The 15,100-nt window shown below is 40.6% G+C and overlaps 1 protein-coding gene across 1 annotated transcript in view; it reads right to left on the bottom strand.

The window, feature by feature from the left end:
* The window catches only part of thsd7ba (thrombospondin, type I, domain containing 7Ba), a 743,639-nt gene that overhangs the window by 59,506 nt on the left and 669,033 nt on the right, over positions 1 to 15,100 (bottom strand). The gene's annotated exons all lie outside the window — the stretch shown is intronic.

Raw genomic sequence — 15,100 nt, 5'->3', positions numbered from 1 at the left:
AGCAAATTGAATAGTAAAATGTGGGTCATTTTAATTTTGCTCACCAGTTTGTTAAACGTAAAAAAACTGTTTACATGATACTTGTTATTGGTAGTGCAGTGACAAAACAGCTAGACACACATAATCTTGTCCCTAATGTTTAATCATCAAGTAAGCTGAACCATTTCAGTTACACGCTAATCATTTGAACTTACCAGCAAACTGGAAATGAAATAATACAAGAAGCAAAGAGAATCAATGAACACAAGACTTTCAAATGCAATCTTCATCTTACAATATATTATTGCACCTAACAAGGTTATTTGTACTCACAGAAATCTTCTGTGTTTATTATTGAAGATAAGAAAATAGGATGAAGATTGGATTTTTTTAGCTCCTTTGTGGTTTAACAAATTAAATAAACTTGCAGTCATATATGCTGCTTTTTGCAGGATTTACTAGGGACAACATTAAAACTCAACACTAATAAACAACATTTTTGTTCTCGATCATGTCCAATGTGGTGTAACTGTAGCTATTAAACCATACATTTTTGTGGGAGGGTTTTTAAATCTCCAGCAAAATAACTGTTGCAATTATAGTACATCCACAGAAATTGGCTGGTGGCAATATTAAAACAAATTGAGGAACCAATATGGAAGAATAATTGCTATCTGGTTCAATATCATCTATTTTCCATGCAAATACATTTTTCATAAAATCGCTAATAAACTGTCCTGTGCAATAATGTTCTATTTAAGTATATGTCAATATTTTGTTTTATTATTTTCTCTTAATAAGTAAAATCAGATTTTGTTACAAGCAGACCTTTTAAAAAGTGGATCATTAAATTCAGTCTGGCAACTCTTATTATACTGATACGTCTTCAAAGAAACAAAGTTTTGAGACCACAACTGGATTAGTAGAGTTCATCATGATCCTGCAAATTGGTTTAGTAACTCTGCTTTTGTTTACTTGTCCTGTTAACCTCAAGAGTATGTTATAAATCACACTCCACACATCTTTCTTTTACCTTACCCAACCAGAGAGAATTCCACTTAATTGTCTGATGTGACTTCCAAGGTCAGCTGCTCTATGTTTTTGTCTGTAAATTTGTAATCTGTGAGTGAACACAGTGACTCATGATTAAAAGACTGGAGATAACAAGTGATGCTGGAAGCAGCTCAGTGTCACTGCCATCTCCATGAGACCAATGAAATAAAATCAATATTTTATATTATATTTGGAAATTGACCCGGGTCTCATCCTTTTTAGGTTCCTACAACACCTGTCTTCTTATTTATGTAGAAGATTATTCACTTAACACAAAATCATCACCTTGGCTGCTACTGATGTTAATCCATTATTTTTTGACAGGAGGAGCTCTAACTCAGGTTAAATTAACACTGACATTTTTCACCCTTGACCTGCCTGGGAAATGCCCATTTCGTCAATGAGATCATCAGCTATGATTTAACCTTCTGAACTATTCAACACCTCTAAAACTACTTGTATTGAAGGTGGCACTTTGAGATTAGCAAACTGCAGGACTGGGGTTAAGCAACTTTAAATGGGATTTCATGACTATCATATTCAAATATTTTTAAACCAAGTAAAAGTTGATAAAGTGTAACAGAGGCATAACATTTTGTATACAGTTAAGCCAATTTGATATAAATTTGTATTCAGATTATGTAAAGCCTCAAGACATGCTGATGGTTGTCCTAGTTATAATGTCAAAGAAAGATAGAGTACAGACTCAGACCCATTGTCCCGCTGAGTCCAACATATCAGAAAGCACCCAGTTTTATTAAATCATGAATCTTGCTCTTTTTTTTAATGTTTTCCTCACTTTCTCATCAACTCTCCTGCACTCCAACCCACCACCAGCAGCGGCCACCACCAAATCCCACCAATTCTAGCGCTCACCTATTCACCAAGGACAATTTGCAGTGATCAATTAACCTACCAACCTATGTTTTTGAAATAGACAAAAAAAGCTGGAGTAAAACAGCATCTCTGGGGAAAAGGAATAGGTGACATTTCGGGTTGAGACCCAAATCTGAGAACGTGGAGGAAACCCTGAAAGTTACAGGGAGAATGTGCAACCTCCACACATATTGCACCAGATATCAGGTGTGGACCCAAATAACTGGAGGTTTGAGGCAGCAGATTAACTAGCTATGCCATTGTGTTGCCTCTAACGATTATGAATGATATGCAAAGTAAATGATCAATAAATACATTTGGAAACAAGACTACTTTGCATATCATAGAAATTTAAGGCAAGGGTTTTCTGAGAACCATGTATTTTCTAAAATATCTGGGTGACTATTTTTTTCTAATTGGTATTCCCCAACTTCTACGTGTAAGGGTCAACAGTGAAATACATTGTTCTCAGAAAATCCTTGCCTTAAATTGCTCCAGCCTAATTTACACTGGATTTCTGGTGTATGTATGCCAGGAAAACCAAGCTGAAACAAGCTGTTGGGATTCATTGCAACGAAGACTGCAGTGGCATATATTTATTTAATAGTCCTTCAGGAGCTTGAATATCTAGAATGATTGTCAAGCTTTTTTAGAAGGTATTAGGATTGTTATCTTGCAGACAGGGTCATCATGCATCAGACAAATCAAGGGGTTCTGAAAGATGAACAGAAATAAATAAAGGGGCAGCAGTTTAACAAAAAGCTGATGTAAACTCTGAGATCTGTTTAACCAGCTCTAATGCAGGAACATTTCATAACTTGAAAATGAGGGACAACAATATGTTTATCTTTTCCATCTCTCCAATAATTAGGCCTTTAGCTACAGTAGTTTAAATCTTTCAAACAGCTTTGATAAAATCTGCCACTTGCTGCTTGCTGCACACAGCTTCAGGCCAACCAGATTTCTCTGCCAAACTGTGAAGTGTGTTTGCTTTGACACTTGCTTCCCCTTGATGGCAGTGTACAACATATGTCTTCTGAATGTTAATGTGATGTTTCAAAGTGTTGTTTTGGTAATGTGTGTGCAGAAGTTAGCTGTCAGCAGCATGCGGATAAGTTTACTGAGAATTTTGCCCTCGCCCCCGACAATTGAATCTAGATTAGAACTCTTTCACCGCTGGTTGGCCTTTCGGCACCCATACAAGACATCTGGTGGTCATAAATGTAGACACAAGGAACTACAGATGCTGGTTTACCCATAAAAATGTCCACCCATCGGCCAATGAACCCCCCCTCCTCATTTGTATCCACCTATCACTTGTCTGAAGATATCACATAATGCTGGTGGCACTCAACGGGTTAGGCAGCATCTTTGGAGAAAATGGATGTGGCATTTGGGTTTGGACCCTTCTTTAGAACAATTACAAGGGGGGGGGAATGGGGAAAACAACTGAAAGCGAGAAGGGGCTGGATAGGAGGCCTCAAATGAGAGGGCTCCCTGAAAGACAAACGCTAGGGACAGAAATAGGTGTGAGCCCAAGAGGGATATATAGTTGTGAACTGTGAAGCTAGATAAAGGACTTAGTGGAGGGAGGAGAGAAACCAGTGTAAGATAAGTCTGGGGCCAGGGGAAGGAAGTGTGTGGGGGGGGGGGGGGGGGGGGGGGGGGGGGGGGGGGGGGGGGGGGGTGGGGGGGGGGCGAGAAAAAGGAGCAGGAAAGGAGGCGTTTGTAGAAGTTAATTTAATCCAGTTGGGTTGTAAGCTACCCAAGCGGAATATGAGGTATTGTCCCTGAAATTTGCATATGGCCTCATTCGGGCAATGGAGGAGGCCCAGAACAGGAAATTCAGTAGTGAAATGGGAAGGGGAGTTAAAGTGGTTAACAACCAGGAGGTCTAGTAGACCGAGTGTTTGGCAAAGCAGTCGCAGAATCTACACTTGCTCTTGCAGATGTATAGGAGCCCACATCTTGAACACCGAATGCAGTAGATGGCGCTAGAGGAGGTGCATGTACAACTCTGTCTCGCCTGCTGTGGTCCCTGGATGGATTCACTGGAGGAAAAAATAAGAACAGGTGATAATCTCCTGCGGTTGCAAGGGAAATTGAGAAGATATTACTAATGGTGGGATGCTGTTGGAGGTGACGGAAATGTTGGGGGATAATGTGTTGGATGCGGAGGCAGGTGGGGTGAAAGTTGAGGACCAGGAGAACTCTGGCCTTGACACGTCTGGCAGGAGAGGGAGCGAGAATAGAACTGCAGGACACAGAAGAGACATGGGTGAGGGATCCATCCATGACAGCTGGGGGGATCCACATGCACTAAAGAATGAGGACATCTTGGATGCCATTGTATGGAAAGCCTCATTTTTATTTTGTTTATGGTTGGCTGGTGCAGGATTCCCAACATTTTAATTTTCAGGTTGAGTCAACAGTAAGGAAGGCAAATGCAATGCTAGCATTCATTTCGCGTGGACTAGAATATAAAAACACGATTATATTGCTGAGCTTTACAAGGAAATGGTGACGTCACATTTGGAATATTGTGACCATTTTTGGCCCCTATATGTGAGGAAAGATATACTGGTTTTGGAGAGAGTCCAGAGGAGAATAATGAGAATCCCAGAGCTTTTAAGAGGAGCTTTTTGAGGCTCTGGGCCTGTACTAACTGGAGTTTGAAAGGACGAGGGAGGATGTAATTGAAACCTACCGGATATTGAAAGGCCAAAATAGAGAGGATGTAGATTAGTTCCAATAGTGGGAGAGTCTAGAACCAGAGGGCACAGCCTCAGAATAAAACAACATTCAATTTCTTAAGACAAAGAGTGGTGAATCTGTGGAATTCATTTCCACAGACGATTGTGGAGGGCATGACTTTGGGTAATGTTAAAGTGGAGATTCAGAGATTCATGATTAGGAAGGGCATCAACGGTTATGGGGAGAATGGGGTTGAGAGGGGAATATGGATCAGCCTGGAATCAATAGCGGAGTAGATTCAATGGCCTGAATGGCCTAATGTTACTGCTATGTCTTATGCTATGGTATGATTTACAAAGTAAGCACCAAGAAAACAAAGTTTTTCACTGTATCTTGATATGCAATAAAAAATATTGAAATATGAAATAATTTGTGTAAGTGGGTGATTGATGGTCAGCGTAGACAATCTACTGAAGGGCCTATTTGCCCGTTGTATCTTTCTATCACCCTTAAAGCACATTCAGACCATCCTCTATTGCAGCAATATCTGGTGGATTGCAGTTTCTCCCTGTTATAAAATATTTATTACCACCAAAATACCAGACAAAAAGCCAGAGCCAAAACTCAACGGTTCAGGTAGCATCTCAGGAGAATATAGGTAGGCATTGTTTTGGAGGACCCTTCTTTCAGACTTGTTATGATGGGGGGATGGGGGGGGGGGGGGGGGGGGGGGGGTGCAGTCTGTACGGGGTTTGTATATTCTCCCTGTGACTGCATGGGTTTTCTCCGAGATCTTCAGTTTCATCACACACTCCAAAGACGTACACGTATGTAGGTTAATTGGCTTTGGTGTATGTGTAATTTGTCCCTACTGTGCGTAGGATAGTGTTAATGTGCGGGGATTGTTGGTCAGTGCGGACCTGATGGGCTGAAGAGCCTGTTTCCTCGCTGTATCTCTAAAACTAATTTGCACTTCGGATTTCTTAATCCTCTCCCTACTTAGAAAGTAGTCTACGCCTTTATTCCTTCTACAAAAGTGCATGACCTTACACTTAGCTACGCTGTGTTCCATCTACCATTTCTTTGCCAACTCTCCCAACCTGTCCAAGTCCTTCTGCAACCTCATTGCTTTCTCAACACTCTCTGCCCCTCCACCTATCAAACATGGGCACAAAGCCATCAATTCCATTATCCAGATGATTTACATTTAACATGAAAATTAGCAGATCCAAACCCGACTCCTGTAAAATAGCTGTAGTCACCAACAGACAACGAGACGATACCCACTTTTTAATGCAACCCTTTATCTTCTGCCAGTCAGCCAATCTTTTATCCATGCTAGTAACTTGCCTCCAATACCAATAGGCTCCTAGTTTGTTAAGAAGACTCAAGTGCGACACCTTACCAGAGGCCTTCTAAGTTAACAATATCCACTGACTCTCCTATGTTTATCCTGCTTGTTACCACCTCAGAAAACTACAACAGATTTGACAGGGAAGATCTCCCCTTAACAAAACCATGCTGACTTCGGCCAATTTTATCATGTGCTTCTAAGTACTCGGAATCCTCATAATTAATAATGGACTCTAAAATCTTACCAACCACATAAGTCAGACTAACTGGCCTATGATTTCCTTTTTTTGCACCTCACTCGATTTACATTTTTGATTTTTCATTGCTCTGGAATGATTCATGATTCGAGTGAGCAAAGATCATTACTACTGCCTCCATAATCTTTAAAGCAACCTCTTTCAAAAGTCAGGGGCGTAGTCCATGTGGTTCAGGTAACTTATCTACCTACAGACCTTTCAGCTTCCCAAGCACCTTCTCCTCATTAATAGCGACAGAACTTGGACATTGGACTCTCTTGAATTTCTGGCACATTGCTGGTGTCTTCCACTGTGAGGACTGTCGCAAAAAAACATATTAATTTCATCCGGCATTTCTTTGTTCCCCATTATTACTTATCAAGTGTCATTTTTCAGCAGTCCAATGTCCACTCTTGCCTCTCTTTTACACTTTATATATATGTAACAACTTTTCGTATCCTCTTTTATTTTAATGGCTAGCCTAGCATCATATTTTACTTTTTCTCCCCTTATTATTTTTGCTACCATACATGATTACAATCAAACGATACATGAGTACCACATATGGCACAAAAAGAGAAAGGAGAAAGGGTGCAGAATATGATCTTGCAATTAAAGAAAAAGCAAGATAACAAGAAACTGCAAGGGGCACAATGAAGTTAATTAGGCCATTGGGATTTCATCCTTATCTTCCAAAAGGTCACTGGCGCAGAGTCTGATAATAGTAGGGAAATAGCTGTTCTTGAATCTGGTGGTATGTGCCTAGGTCAGAATTGAGACCATGTCTCTTGTGCCGCAAGGCAACCACACTGCTGTACCACCTTGGTATTGGAGGATGAAACCATGGGAAGTGTTGTATGTGCTTAGAATGCCCAATTAAAAGGTAGGTCATGACAGACCCTCGAAACATCAAGGATAAGGTCATGTTATTGAAGGTTTCTCAGTTCTGCTTTCAAATGAAGCCTCAAGTGTAAAAGATATTTGCAGCTGCAAAAGACAAAGAGCTGTTTTCAGTGTTCTAACATCACCTTTTGAAATCATAGACTCTCCTAGCAGGAAATAGATAGGAATCTAGAAATACCAAGGCAAAGGGGAGAAGAGGCAAATGTAAGATTATCATTAACTCTGGTTACAGTAACATACAGTTGCCATCTTATGGATTATAACAAATATACAAATGGAAAAGAATCATTACATAGCTGAAAATGGGAGTAACATCTGTGAGGAATTCTTAATTATGACTGTACTTATTTTTGAGGTTATAACAAATGTTACAGATTATGGAAGCCTGAGGCCAAGGTTTTAACTTACATTTATTTTGGTCTCAAACCTTCAAAGGGTCCAATATGTTGTGAGGCATAAGATTTCAACATAGCTTGAAATCTTCCACTTTGCATTAACTTGTACATATTTTATATAGCCTAAAGTAATGGGAAACATTAGAAACTGTTCACTGTAATGATTAATACTGCTGCAGGGATTAATTAATAGGTGCCAGATTGACATTGTTGTAATGCAGGCATCTTCTGGGCTGGAAGCAGCTTCTCTCCTGTGTAATTGCTCACCACATTCACAAAAAGATAGAAAATTAATTATCTTACTTTTGGAGGTATTCCCCAATTAAATGTTGTGGTAAGTTATTGGGAGGGGGATTGGAGAGTATTAAATTGCAAATGTAATTACATCATATTAGTTGAAGGAAGTATTCAAAATCTGATACTCTGCACTGAATCAGTGCAAAGCATACTATATGACACAAAATGCTGAAGTAATTCAGCAGGTCAGGCAGCATCTCTGGAGAGAAGGAATGGGTGACGTTTCAGATCAAGACCCTTCTTCAGACTGTCCACATCAACAGCAGGAGCATAGAGGAGATGAAATAAAGATGCATTCAAAGTTTCCCTGAAAAAAATTCAACATCTCCACTGAAAAACTTTGGTTGGTTGAACAATGCCCAGTGGTAACGGTTTAAGAGCTCCCCCCCAAATAATTCCTTTCTAACCATCAACCCACTCCATTAAGCATATGGTGCTTTATCTTTATCTGTAGCAGAGGTTGTGAGTCTTACATTGGTCTCATCAGCCACAACGAAGTCCAGAGAACCGGGGTGAAATAAATTATCTGACGCACTCCATGCTACATAAATTTTATCCTGAAGGGCCTGTCCCACTTGGGTGTCATTTGCACATAATTTACGCAACGTCATTTACACGTCACAACGCACTACACGCGCGCGTGCCGCGCACATGATGCGCGCATGGTGCGTGGTGAAATAGGCAGTGATGTGCGGTCGCGCGTGGTGCCCCAGGATTTTGGGATGTACAAAATCTTTGCTCGCCATCTGCCTGACGCGCAAATGACACCCAAGTGGGGCCGGCCTCTGACTGGCTTGTGTTATCATTTCTTTTCTGTGTTTAGACTTTGGCCTCGTTAACCTCTCTTTCTTCAAAGTCCATTCATCTGTGAACTTATTTTATGATTCTGTGAGTGGGTCATGGTGGAACTCTAATGTAATCAAAATTAATTGCAGTTACTGGTTTATACCAAAGATAGACACAAAATGCTGGAGTAACTGTGCAGGTCAGGTAGCATTTTGGCTGAACTTTACATCGCTTCAGGCTGTCTGCCTTTTCGCCAAAAGCCTAAGCTCTGTCCTGAAGTGAATTAATTATTTTGGTAAGGAAATCAAATGGCTAAGGGTGATAAATGCAAGCTTCTCCTGAGAGATAAAATTGGTTTGGTGATAAGCCATAATTTAATTGAATTGTGTTACAATTTTGTGTCACACATTTCCTATTCTTGTTATGTTTTTGTATATCCAGTTTGGAATTTGTTATCATTCAGGAAAGAGGCATATTATATATTTATGTATTTGTGTATGTTCATTGGTAACTTAAACAGTGCTAAGAAACAGCTTAGGGCATATAGGTACAGAAGCAACCACTTGAACAAAGTCAATTGCAGAAAGGTTCCTGGAAGAAGCCAATAGCTTACAAGTTAATTGTCACTGTCACCTTGCATGCTACTTGTAAAACACAGGGAATTGTAGTTTGAGTACAAGAGTCTACAATTTACAGCACGAGTCGATGAGAACCTCCTGTATCTCCTAAGCCTTATTCTCCTCAGGCATCGCATTCAATGAGACAGATAATTTGTTCTGAGCTAGAGTAATACTGCTTCTTGTACCATCCTTTAGATGCAGCTGTCAGTGTTATTAATGTTCCTGCAACAAACAATCCTGCAATCAAAGTAGAGGCTTTTCTTCACAGCAGGCATTATTAATGGCTAGTTCAAATAGACTTCAATACTTCCAGGTTTAGAGTGGAAAATGTTAATTGGGATTCACACACAATTGATATCCAAACTGAATCAATTTCTGTACTGCTGTAGAATGTAAAATGGTGTAGTGACCTCGGATTATATGTGGCATATTGCAATTATATTCTTTCACATTACCTGAGTTGGCTGTGTGTACGCAATGTTTATTTTTGATCTGTGTATGTTGATGAACAATATGTTAGTCTCTGAACTTTCGACAATATATAATACAAATCAACAGATATCATCTGTTGACAATTTGGCTGGGTTATCATGAAATATGTTGACCAAAGTTTTGAGACTCAATAGTTACAATGGAAATAGAATATCATACCTATTCAGACTTGACAAATAGTGACCATCAATTTTAGTTGATGCAAATCACTTATTGATGATTGTATACGTATATTTGGAAAGAACCAACATAATTACTCTGGTGTACTTGGCAAACTATAAAAAACAAAAAGAGATCAAAACCTCAACATCAGTAAAACCAAGGAACTGATTGTGACTTTGGTAGAGGAAGGATGAGGACACACAATGCTGTTTAAATCAATGGGATGATGGTAGAGAGGGTCAAACACTTCAAATTCCTGGGTGTGCATATTTCTGAAGATCTTTCCTGGTTCAAGCACACTGATGTAATTATGAAGAATGGGTTGGGTGACCAGCCCTCCCATGTGATGCTGGGGCCCAACAGGTCCCACTTAGTCTAGTAGTAACTGTTCTCCTGTTGATTGCCTGAAACTGCAGAGGGGCACAGCCCAGTCATCAGAGGCTTATCACTTTCTTCACAGTGCTGTGCACCAGAGAGGCTGGAAATATCATCAAGGATGCAAGGCACCCTGGCCATTCCTTTAGATATACACACAAAGCTGGAGTAACGCAGCGGGACAGGCAGCATCTCTGGAGAGAAGGAATGGGTGACGTTTCGGCCCGAGACCCTCCTTCGGACCATTCCGTTTCTCTCTTCTACCTTTTAGGAGAAGGTACATATGCTTGAAAGCTCAAAAGTCTGACTTAAGAATAGCTTCCTCCTCAATGTTATTGGGCTACTGAGCCATTCATCTCTTTCACACCTTTTTCCCGGTAGTGCTGCCACCTATACTTATTCTTAATCCTACTTTTATGTCATTTCGTTATTGCATTTAAGTATTTTTGTTGCATTTCTTCGAATTGTATTACAACCTTTGCACCACTCTGCTAATTTGCATTTGTTGTCGTATTTATTGTATTTGTCATTACCATATATACTGTTTACTTTATGAGCTTCATGCGAACAAGGAATTTCATTGTACCCTGGTGTATATGGCAATAAACTAATCGGAATTAATCTGAATCCGAAGCAGACTTAATATTGGCAAATTTAGTGGCTCTACATAGGGCATTCAAAATTAAACAAGGAGTTGCAATGAAGAAATTATATCATTTTTACAGTGACAAAGGTACAAATGTAAATTTAAATAAACATAATATTCTATATTTAATAATATTTATCAAACAATCTCATGCATGCATTTCCTCTGGGTGATTTCTTCCCACATCCCAAAAGACACGTAGGTCAATTGACCTCTATAAAATTCCCCCGAATGTGTGTAGGGAGTAGATGAGAAAGTGGGATTGTATAGAAATAGCATGAACAGATCAGCATTGAAGGGCCCGTTTCCATGATGTGTCTCTAAACTAAGCCGTGCCGCAAATGTATTTTAAAAGTTAAATAAATATGACATCATTATTACAGACATAGTTATGAAATTTAAGATAACATAAAATAACAAAATAAAAGGGTTTTTGACTTATTGTACATCCTCCCATTTCTTGTCAATTGTAGACTGAAAGCAGAATTTAGATTAACCTCGTACAGTGGGCATTGGTTCTTTGTATATCAACCTGCCACCCTCACAGAAAAATACAACAAAATTAGCCTGGGATGGAAATGTAACACATTAGCCTTTTGATCTTAAAAGATTAAAACGTTATGCACTTAATCTTTGTAATACCTAACTGCCAACATTAAATGCAGCAGGTGATATATGTCCCATTCTCAGAAAGTACATCATGTACCAATGCACAGAAACAAATTCTTGTGAAAAAAAACATTTCTTCTGCATAGCTAAAAACAACCACACTCCTGGCACCTCCTACTCTGTATCACAAGAACAGCAAAGTGTACAACCCTGTTAATTAACACTCAATGGTTCCTCAAGAAGTACCTTCTTCTTTCAGGCAAACAAATGAAAATCAAACTAAATCCTCCACTAATTGCACAGAAGTGTGCATTTTGAATGAAGCATTTATCATGTCAGAATGAGAGAAGTGAGGTCAACATATATATTTAAAATACATGCTGTACTTAGACAGTTTGTGATTTAAAATTGCTATGACACATTTTCTTTTAAAATTTCAAAACAACATGTATATAACTTCACTGGGTGGGTACTTCCTGTTCAAGCATGTACTGACGTTTTTATGTTAACCATAATCACTAAATAGATTCTAAACTGAATATTTTGTCAAGATTTTTGACAAAGAGTTTTACGGCCAGCAATTTCTTGAAATGAAATGAAAATACAGCGGCACCCGATAAACAGATGAATGAAATTGCTACTGCTTCAGTCATTCTTATGAAAACATTCCTATGTCACTTCAGTAAGCAAGGGTATTCACACACAGCAGATAGACACAAATAGCTGGAGTAACTCAACGGGTCAGACAGCATCTTTGTAGAAAGGGAATAGTGATCGGTAAGAGCAAAGGAGGGGGGTTATGCATCTACGTTCACAACAACTGATGCACAAATACCACAATCATAGACAGACACTGTTCTGTTGATTTGGAGCACCTGATAGTTAGATGCAGGCCTTTCTACCTTCCACGTGAGTTTACCGTGGTCATAGTTACAGCTGTGTATATCCCACCGGATGCTAATGCTAGCATAGCCCTAGGCTACCTCCATAGCACTATCAGCAAACAAGAGAACACCTACCCAAAAGCAGCCCATATCATAGCTGGTGATTTCAATCACGCAGACTTAAAATCAGTTCTCCCCAAGTTTGAACAACACATCAAATGTGCAACCAGGGGAGAAAATACATTAGACAAGGCCTATTCAAACATCAAGAAGGGGTTTAGAGCCACACCACTACCACACTTTCACTCTCACACCAGTCATCATGAAGTGTTTCGAGAGGCTGGTCCAGCAGCACATCAAAGCCAACCTCCCGCCCACCTTCGATCCACACCAGTTTGCCTACAGAGCAAATAGGTCCACTGAGGATGCCATCGCCACTGCTCTTCACACTGCACTGACCCACCTCGAACACCAGGGGAGCTATGTGAGGATACTTTTCATTGACTTTAGCTCCGCCTTCAATACCATCATCCCCAAGCAGACTGGTCACCAAACTAATGGATTTAGGACTTTAGGACTCTGCCTCTGGATCAAGGACTTTCTGTCTAACCGCCCCCAGACCATCAGACTGGGCCATCACCTCTCCATCCCCATCACACTCAGCACCGGCTCCCCACAGGGCTGTGTGTTGAGCCCCCTCCTCAACGCCCTCTACACCCACGATTGTGCCCCCTCCCACTCCACCAACACCATCGTCAAGTTTGCGGACGACACGACTGTGGTTGGACGTATCTCAGGAGGAGATGAGACAGCCTACAGGGAGGAAGTCCAAAGACTGGCAGCATGGTGTTCAGACAACAACCTCATCCTAAACACCACAAAAACAAAGGAAATTATCATAGACTTCCGTAAGAACAGTGCAGCCCCCAAACCCCTATTCATCAATGGGGACTGTGTGGAAAGGGTCTCAGACTTCAGATTCCTGGGCACACAAATTACGGAGGAGCTCTCCTGGACTACAAACACCACCACAGCAGTCAAGAAGGCCCAGCAGCGACTCTACTTTCTGAGGATCCTCAGGAAAAACAACCTGGAGGAGAAGCTGATGGTGTCCTTCTACCGCTGCTCCATCGAGAGTGTGCTGGCGTACTGTATAACCACATGGTATGCCAGCTGCTCTGCAGCGGACAGGAGAGCCCTTCAAAGGGTCATCAACCGCACAAAAATCACTGGCTGCCCACTGCCTTCCCTGAAGGACATCTTCAGATCTCGCTGCCTTGGCAGGGCAGCCAACATCCTGAAGGACCCGTCCCACCCTGGACACAACCTGTTCCACCTGCTGCCCTCTGGCAGATGGTACAGGTCTTTCAAAACTCGCACAAACACTTAGAGACAGCTTCTACCCCATAGCCATACGTGAACTTAACAATGCAAAATAAGAAATAACACTCACATTCAACTGAATGGTTCTACCTCAGCTGCTATTGTTATTTATCTGTATTTTTTTTTAATATATGTATATATTTTTACCTTTTCTTATATATTTAAAATTGCTCTTGTGAATCGCACCGTGGGATTGACTTTTAAATTTTGTTGTACCATGTGCAATGACAATAAAGAGATCCATTCATTCATTCATTCATTCATTCATTCAATAGGTGAAGTTTCGGGTCGAGACCCTTCTTCACATTGTTCGTTCGCGCACAGCGTCATCTACAATAAGTTTGATTGAATACATTTCTCATCCACATTTCCCCTGGGACCTCATTTTATAATATAAAGATATTTTCCATATATTTGACACAAAACTTTACCATGATCCATGCCATGATCTCTCAACACCAACATCATTTCTAATTTGTCACACTGAATGAACCTAAAGAGCCTGTCCCACTTGGGCGACCTAATCTGCAGGTTCTGGCAAGTTTTCACTCGACTCATACTCGCAGCATGGTCAACACAAGGTCGTAGGAGGTCTTCGTAACTCTCCTTCATGCTCGAGAGGAGGCTCCGCGTACTCGATGCCTCAGCTAGGTAGCGGCGCTTTGTTCAATATGTTCAAAAATGCCCGGCGAGTAAAAAAAGGTTGCCATGGAAAAAATCGATACTTTTTTTACTCGTAGGTTTAGTCGTGGTAGGTTGTAGTAGGTCGGCATGTTAGTCGTAGGTAATCAAGGGTAGTTGAAGGTAGTCGTAGATAGTCTTCATCATAGTCGAAGGGAGGTCGAAGGTGATCGAAGGAGGTCATCTTCGCTCTCCACTATTCGGTGTCCAATTTTCCCGAAGTAAGCTAGTTGTAGCTAGTCAAAGCTGGTCTTCAACATAGTCGAAGGAGGTCGAAGGAGGTCTTCTACATAATCGAAGGAGGTCTTCAACATGTCATTTCAAACTCTTCTAAACTCGCCAATTAGGTCGCCCAAGTGGGACAGCCCCATAACCAATTAGAAATTTTCACCAGCTATTTATTAAAACATAACCCATTGTCTTCACAGAAACATATTCCTGGCCATCAACTCCATTTCTCTTCCAGGACATTATCAAAGGCTGAACAGCACAATCAGCAAATATTGGTGTCAACATAGCCAAAGAAAGAGCTTAACTCTGTAAACTCAATACCACCTAGATAACTTGATTCTATCTTCAAATTATTGTTGGGCTCCAAGCCTGTCTCAGCCTATCTGTTGCTCAATAGAGTTTAGAGATACAGAGTGGAAACCGACCACTTGGCCCACCGAATCTG

Source organism: Leucoraja erinacea, chromosome 7 (assembly GCF_028641065.1).
Source record: "Leucoraja erinacea ecotype New England chromosome 7, Leri_hhj_1, whole genome shotgun sequence".
NCBI lineage: Eukaryota > Metazoa > Chordata > Chondrichthyes > Rajiformes > Rajidae > Leucoraja > Leucoraja erinaceus.
Note: the sequence above shows the minus strand (reverse complement) of the source record. Positions and strands in the feature narration are given on the sequence as shown.